The following is a 9,247-nucleotide window of genomic DNA, read 5'->3' on the forward strand; positions in this document are numbered from 1 at the left end:
AAAAGAGTGGTCTTTTTTAAAAATACAGCAAAATCCACATTCTGGACAGAGAGGACTGTTGGTTTGAAAGAGGGGTCAAGTTAAGGATGAATTTTTCTTTGGTACAGTTTAAGAACTGACTCAAACATATCTCCTCACTTTGTCTTTTAGCTGACCATAAGATTTTAACTTTTGGTTTGCTTTTGTTTTCATAATGCTCCCAGGACAACTTGAAATTGGGCAGCATAGATATTTGAATATAATAAACAAGCACAATAATAACCATTGTGAGTTTTGAACCTTGATTTTATTTAATTGCTAACCCTTTGTGTTTCAACAAGATCATAGGTAGCCAAATTACATTTGTTTTAGTTTTGAAGCCAACATCAGTTTGCACTTTACAATGTTTCATCATCCCACAGATCTTTGTTTGTAATTAATTTATAACTAATGTTTCCTTTTAATATGGCTGGATTATCTAAGAACTTGCCTCAGAGTGCTGTATGTTTATCAAAGGCTAGAGATTCATTCACGGCCTCCCAAACTTCTAATGAGCTAGTTTCACAGTTTCTGGTTTATTCCTTTCTCTTTACATTACTTAGAAAAAATATGTGGGAAACAAAAATGTAGTTGATCTTTCTCTGCTGGATCAAAAATATTAGTCTAATTGGTAGAAGTACTGTAAAAGCAGTTGACTTCTTTTTCATTACACAATGCAGATTAACTTGAATGTAGTTTAAGGTAATTTTGGGCCTAAATTTACGAACTGCATGCTGTCTTCTGTATATATTTTATTTTTATTTTTTAGGGGTTTTGTTATTGTTTTCATGACACCCATCTCTGATTCTGATATTTCCATGTATTTCATTGACTGGTCTAGCACAGCCTTTCCTTTGAATAGTTGGAGACTTTAAATTCAACATAATCTTCAAATACTAATCTCTGTCATTGAGGCAATAATTTTAACTGTCAGAGCACATTATCAAGTCTTCTAAAAGAAATACTCTAAACAAACAGATGTCAAGCATTTAGTACTATTTTTTCCCCAAATATCAGTGGGAATCTCTCTCACTATAGTATGCTAAGTGTTCAAATTCTACTGATTATAATCTGCTTTCAGATTTTTAATGCTGACACAAACAACATTTACTCAAGTTACAGTATTATCTGATTAGTCTTGCTGAAATTGGGAGATTTATTTTTACATAGACATATATAGGATTATACTGTTGAAACTGTACAATATAGGTGGTCCTCATTTAACCATTGATCTCTTAATGCCTGCTCACTTCCGTGACTGTTCAAAGTTATGATGGACTCTCAAAAGTTACTTATGATCCAATTTCAAAGTTCCCATGTCCATACACATTTGGGCACATGATTGTATTTTGGGCTCTTGGCAACTGGCATGCATTTCTGACTGTCTGTAGCAGCCTGCAACCACCTGACTGTGATTGTCTATGTTTTTGCTGGTTTCTGGTGTTTACTTCTAGCTTGTGGTAAGAAATGCCCATTGGATAAAATGGATTTGCTTAACAACCATGGTGTTCACTTAACAGTCATGATGTTTGCTAAATGATTGCCACAAAAAATAACATAAAACATCAGAGACTCTCTGGCATCACTACCCAGTTTTAACTGAGTGGGTGGGCATGCTACCATTCAAACCCTTAGACTGGATTGCACTTTCCAATATATACATGAGACCTGTATGCATGGTGCAGAAACTTTCTTGGAAATACAGAGCCTGACAGCTCTGCTGCATGCCAGTCTTCTATTTACAATTCTTTTTTTTCCAGTTTGAAACTGTATTTTAAAAAGAGGGAGAGGTGGGACAAGGAGCCTGGCAGATGCCAAATATATAAGCTTGAGTACTGTTAGGCACACAAGCTAGTTTATACTGTTATGATCACTAACATTTGACCATACAGAGTGTATGTTAGAAGTCAACTATGCTGTTAACCCAGTATGATCTGTGAAGAAGCAATATACAATGTACAGCATGCAATTTATATTTAATTTAGAAATGTAATATTTTTTTTTTGCTCCTATTCCCATGGAAACAAATGCTGGTCTTTAAAAACAAACAAACAGCCCTTTCATTTTTGCACATGGCAAACCACAGATATTTAGTATGGCTATAATTTACCTCTATTTTCACCAATCTATGAGTTTCTGACAGAGGTGTGCATGCACACACATACACATACACCACGCTGCGGAAGAGCTAGCTTTGGAAACTGCAGAGATTCTTTTGTTCAGCTAGTGCATCACATCCCTGTCTCAGTATCGCAGTGAAGCATGAGCTTTCTGTGAGAGCTGCACAGCAGCTGGAAACAATGAAATCTGCCTTCTTAGCTACATGTAACTATCCTGATTGTATTTCAGCTTAATAAGCTGCCATCCAAACATTTCCCTGCCACACACAGCGCACTCTTTCTCTCTCTCTTTTTTCCTTTAATAATCTGACTCTTAAATCTTTGGGCTGGAGGTGTTTCCATGGCACTAATTGTTATCCACCCCTACACAAAGCTTCCCCTTTTCCACACCCAGCTATCAGTGAAGGCAAAGCAGGCTCACTTCTCTGCATGTTATCTGTTGAAAAGGACCAGCTACTCGAAGTCATTTTCTCTTTTCCCCCTTCCTTTGTGTCAAGTGTCTAATATAACACCGGCATGGCTCTTAAATGACAGCTCTTGTTTGTCAGCACAGAGCCAGGCACCGAGAAAACATCAGTCCTGCACTACACACCTTGGATTTTGTATCGTGACTGAGATGATTGTCTTCCCATATGATTCAGCCTTTTATTTGGTACTGTCCTCCATTCTCCCTCATTTATATTTTGAGCTGGCATTTCTCTTCATGGTAAGGTAAGCTGATTTAAATAAATTGTTAAGGACCTATTACCCTCAATTTCAATGGCAATAACATTTAATGATATGCTTTATCTGAAATGAGATAGTTGCTTGTAAAGGCAAGGACTAGAATAATCTTTAGCATCGATTCAAACATACGATTTTTTTGCAAACAAGGCTCTCCAAGTTTCCCCCACTTGTGTGGCCTAAATTTTAAGATGCTGCAGAATTGGACATTGGCGTCTGATTTCTTTAGGATAGAATGTGATTAAGCAGATTTCTAATTTTACAAACCTGGCACAATACATAAAATGGAATTTGAGGAAGCCATTAAGAAGCTTTTACCAATATTTTTTTTTATGTTTGTGTCCATTATGGGTAAGTAGAAATTAGGTTAGACCACTTAGAAATAATTGTTGAAATTTCTTATAGATGAATGCCTAACCATTTTGTTTTGACAATGAGCAAACTCATCACAGGAATTTATGGAGAAGATGCTAAAGCACATGCCTGTTCAGCTTTTAGATAGGGAACTATGGTGTGTACTTTTATATATGCACATAAGATAAATCAAATTTATATTGTGCATGATAAATATAATGGAAATACAAATACACAGATATATAGCTCCTGATAAATTTTGAACTGTAAAATGGAGGGATCTATTAAGGCTAATGTGTTCTCCCATCCCCCCCCTTTTTTCTGTCAGGGCTCTGTGAGGAATAAAGGTTAAAGTCCTAGATTCTATCAGTTGTTAGAATCCTAGAGTGTACTCATATAAGCCAAGCTCACTTTTACATCCTAATAAGAATTTAGTGAAACAATTGTTCAACTACTTAATATGCTAAGTGCTTGTATGACTAATATACTATTTTAAATTGCACACGTGTGAGGACTTCAGTTTGACATTACCCCTTCTGAAAGTGTTTCTATTTGTTGTCCTGTGTTACCCAGCTTACTGGAAACTCTGGTGAGTGGTAATGAATTGTTTCTCAGTCATGTGGGTTTCACTGGTGATATCAATACAATTTTAAGGAAAGGAGAACATGAAAGAGAGACTATATAGTTTTCTGCAGTTTTTAAAGCAAAATTATTGCCTGTCTTACAGTGTTAAATATGCATGCCTGGGTACTGGATTCAGACTAAAAAAGGGTTCTGAGTCTCTGAAAAGCTAAACATGGACCTAAGGCAAAGGATGCTCAAAACAGTATTTTGACTAGCTCTTGCTACAGTTTGCAGGAGCTGTCCAGCAGTTCTGTGGTTGCTCCGAAATTGTTCAAAAAAGCAATGTGAAAGTTAAATAGAAACATTTCTATCACTAACTTAAGATTTCAGTCTTCACTGTCATTTTTATAAATCTTATATAATAGCTACTGATGTTTAATCCAATTTACTTTTACTTTGACTAGGGTAGGAAAAATCTAATGTGAACGTAGCCTTTGTGTTTGCAAAGTCTTGCCACTTCAATTACAGTGTCAATGTGACAGGCTAAAATACTCTGGAGTTATCTACATTGTGGGAAATATAACGATTTGCATCAATGCACCTGAATAAGCCTCTGTAGAACAACAGCCTTTTATTGTTTTCTATTTCATAATTTTACATTTGTAAATGCAGTTTTAATTACTATCTTAGCATTTTATATATCCTTGTGAATAGTTAGTTAGGTGATCCCCTCTTTGGGAATTAGAATTTGCCCTTATATGCTCTACTGTCTGTACATTTTTAATGTTTTGCTTTGCTATCAAAACTAGAGTTCTTTTAAACATTGCCAAAAATAAGCTATTTAGATAAGCTATATAGATAGGAGGGAAATAGTTACATTTGTTCTTCACTTTAAAAAAAATCCTTGTCATTACTGGCCAAAACTGCATAGAATCATTTATGCCTTTGACCACATCCTACCTAAGTTCAGCATTATTCTAAAATCCCTTGGAAAGTTAATATGTGAATATGCAAAATTCTTGCAGTAAGCTAGAGTAAGCATGCAAATTTATTTAGTGGCTAATGTGTCATGCATTTCATTCTATCATATGGGATATTTTAAATCAACGGTCCCCAACCTTTGTGGTTTGGCAGCCCGGCTGGGGAGGGAGAGGGGAACTGGGCCTGACAAATGTATGTACACACAGCCCTTCCATGAGTGGCAGGCCAGTGGACATGTGTGCAAGTGCCTACTGGCCCACCTCTCGCACAAGCTGAGCTGCACACGTGCATATGCACACACTCCGGCCAGCTACTCATATGGCCCAATTCTGAATAGACCATGGCCTGGTAGTGGGCTGCGGCCCAGGGATTGGGGACCCCTGTTTTAAACAGTCTACTGTGTGATTAGACTGCTATTGTAGTGCTGAGCCAAAATTATTTCAGAAGCATTGCTATAAAGAAAAACTTCCATTCATCAGTGTATTTTCTTCACCTGTTCAAAACTGTTACTGTAGTTCCAGTCTTAAGACCCAAAATCCTATGTTCAAGGAGTTTCACCAACAGCCTTACAGCTATTTGCCTCACTGAGTTAATGTTTATACCTCCCTCAAGGAAATTCCTTTACCTTGACTAAGCAGAAATTTCCTACGAGCTAGTGTGGCACTTTTTCTGCAGTCATGTTTTATATTTGTAACTTGGAAAATGAACAAATCAGTTATGCTTTTTGCACAAATATGTTCTGGTTTGAACAGGTAATGTTTGATATCAAAATCAAAGCATAACATTTCTTCTCAGCTTTATACTGTTGAAACCTTACTGCAGTCTCCAATGTCTGCCATATCATTCTTCTGGAAATGCAACTCTAGAGAATTTAAGGAAAGCTGTTCTTATCTATTGATGAAATATATATTTTATCATATGATAAAATTACTCAATATAGTCTTATAAAAAGATAGGCTAGGCAGTTAATTGCACATAATACTCTGAATATTTTTTTGTAAAATATAATTATTTTCCTCTTAACTTTCATCACCTAACTACTTTGTGAACAACTGAAATAGTCCCATAAAATCAATCGCTTATTGGGCATACATTTTTATTTGGATTCTTCTTACAAGGACTTTACAGTTCCTGCCTGCAGTCTAACATTGTGGAGAAGGACATTACTGACATACTGGGGAAAGAGAGACATGCATTACGCCATCCCCATTTTTACACTCAAAGGATGTAGCAAATACATGTCTGCTTTTTAAAAATCATAACACCAGGGGGCTGTCAATTAATTTAATTCAGATTCAGCTGTCTTAAAACTGTTTTTCCCAGTGAAGCAAGCTCAGGTAATCTGTGTTTTATCAACATGCTTCATGAAAAGCAGTTAACCAAGTATATGGCCATTAAAGATTATTACTTTTCTTTTAAAAAAAGTAGTTATTCAACTACTGTAATAACATTCTCTGACACATAAGAAGCAATTTCTCATTTGATATCCCAAAGATGCTTTTTCACGAGGCAACTGGACATTCTTGTTTTTCTTTGAAGACGTTTCACTTGTCATCCAAAAAGCTTCTTCAGTTCTGACTAGATGGTGGGGAATGGAAAGATTTATACTCCTTGCAGTATAAGAATGGAATCTTTCCATTTCCCACCATCCAGTCAGAGCTGAAGAAGTTTCTTGGATGAGAAGTGAAATGTCTTCAAAGAAAAACAAGAAAGTCCAGTTGCCTCATGAAAAAGCATATTTGGGACAACTATGACCTGGATGACTGAGAATCTCCATAGACGTTTTTCATTTGGTAAACTCTTGATTTTACAGACCTTACAGAATCTGGATGTAATGGATAACATCTGAATTTCAGGCAATAATAGATTTTACCCCAAACAAGAGACCAAATCTGTGGTTTGGTGAGACAATCAGGACAACATTTGCTGCTTCTCCTAAAATATGGGCATGCTTCTGCATAGGCTTCATTTTAAAGTGATGACTTAGCTAAAGTTGGATATTTTCTTCAAGTTAATAGATTGTCCAATATTATCATCATCATCAGTGAAACCCAGTACCTCCACAACAAATAGTTAAAGGTAAGGGTTTTATTTTTTCATGTATGTACAGGTTTTGCAGCTAAAAAAATCCAATTTGCAATTGAATGGACGTTTGGAATTAATGGACATTCCATCCCCTGCTATTCAATTGAAGATTTACTATATTTATAGTATGAGAGCCACTGATTCCTCTGATTAATGGAAGACAAAAAAGGTGTCCTGTGTTTTTCATCTAATTCCCATTCAATTCGATTTTTTTCAAAATATCTTTAAAGGTATTGCAGAGGACAAGTAAATGAAATTCTTATGATTAGAATATCATATATGCCATTTGCATTATATACCTACAGTGAGACAATTGTGTATTTCATTGTCCTATTCTTCTTTCTACATTCATCTCTCCAGCGGTATGTAGCCTCCCAAGCTTCCCACATTTAACCTAAACCCTTTTAAAAAACTCCAGAATAGAACTTGCCTCACTGCCTTTTGAGTAGCAGTACCTGTGTCACCAGCTTGTTAAAAGCTTGAAGAAACGTTCTATTTTCTCTACCCACATATTTAGAGAAGACCTTCAAAATGTTATTTGTGCCCAGAATAAGACTTTGCAGCAATCCCAGACACTGTGGATAATTGTAGCTCTGGGAAATGTAATTTAGCAACACCTGGAGGGCCACAAATGTCCAGATCTCATTTAAATGCATACATCTGTGCATGTTTTAAGCTTACTTAGAAATAGTTTCTACTAATAGCAATGAGTAGATTGCATATACAAAATGCAGAATGTGAATATATAAGTAATCCTCACTTAATGTCCCTAAGTGGGACTGACAAACCCATTGCTAAGCGATCCACTTGTAAAGTAGAAAATTACATGACTATGCTGATTTACAACAACAGCTCCAGCAGTTCTAGTTACAGTCATTCAATGAATCACCACAGGTTGTTAGGTGCAATACAACACATATGTGACTTTCAATCTCCTGTTGGCTTTCCCCGCTGACTTTGCTTGTCAGAAGCCCCCTGGGAATGTCACAAATGTGATTGCATGACCGCTGAGTGCTGTGATTGTTATAAACGCCAAACACCAAAAATCATAAACACATGATTGCAGGGACACTGTGACAGCCACATCTTTGAGGACTGGTTATAAGTCTCTTTTTTCAGCACTATCATAATTTTGAACAGATGCAAATGAATGGTCATTAAGTGAGAACTGCCAATATAGGATGAAATCTAAAAATTCCAGTTGCCAACTGGCTAACAAAACATTTGCACTAGAAGACTGATGCCTGGCAAGGAAGACTAACTACCAGATGTCCCATCCATTACTACTACTGATCTCTTATATTTTATATTCAACTCTGATTTTTAAAAACTTTACATGAAAATGGCTCTAGGACAGGGGTGTCAAACTCAATTTCATTGAGGGCCGCATCAGCATTGCGGTTGCCCTCAGGGGGCCGGGTGGGTGTGGCCTGGGTAGGCGTGGCCTACTGGGTGGGCGTGGCTAAAGTGCGGATGGCCTACTGGGTGGGTGTGGCCAGCTCTACATCGTTCGCATCAAGGGTGCCTATGGGGGCCTGGGCAGGAGTGGGACAGATCTGAGGGTCTCTGGCAGGAGGAGGGTCTCTGGGCCAGGGCCAAGGCAGTGGGGGCCGTTCCCTCACTGTTTCCAGGACGGCTTCGTGGGCCACATGAAACCACTTCGCGGGCCGGATCTGGCCCCCGGGCCTTGTGTTTGACATGTCTGTTCTAGGATATAAGATAGCACAAAAGATCGTTCTATCTTTTATCAATGCCTATGTGCAGGCCACAATGTGAGACTGCCTACTGTCTTCAGGAATATATTTCGAATACTTAACAACCACAATTGACCCCAAAGTTTCTGTTGCTAAGTGAGGCAATTGTTCAGTGAATTTTGCCCCATTTTACGACCTTTCTTGCTACAGTTGTTAAGTGAATCACTGCAGTTGTTAAATTAATATCACGGTTGTTAAGTGAGTCAGGCTTCTCCATTGGCTTTGCTTGGCAGAAGATCGCAAAAAGTGATCACATGATCCTGGGACAATGCAACTGTCATAAACATGAGTCAGTTCCCAAGCGTCTGATTTTTGATTATGTGACCATGAGGATGCTGCAATGGTTATAAGTTTGAGAAACAGTCATAAGTCACTTTTTTCATTGCCATTGTAACTTTGAAAAATCACTAAAACAAGTCAAGGACTACTTGTAGTTTGCTCCCTCTTAGCAATTAAGAATCTAGGTTTGTGATAAGATTTCACTATGGTCTGAGAGCCTTGCCAGGGTGGCTCAGAGGTATACAAGAGCCATTTCTCTTGTAGCACTGAGGAAATGAAAGAGAACCAGGCAGTCCCCAGACTACTGCAACTTTTGGCATACTTTTTCAGGGATCAAAAAGTCATGAACAAAGGAAAGAGATGCGGAAG

This window comes from Vipera ursinii, assembly GCF_947247035.1.
Source record: "Vipera ursinii genome assembly, chromosome: 3".
In the NCBI taxonomy this organism is placed as follows: Eukaryota; Metazoa; Chordata; class Lepidosauria; order Squamata; family Viperidae; genus Vipera; species Vipera ursinii.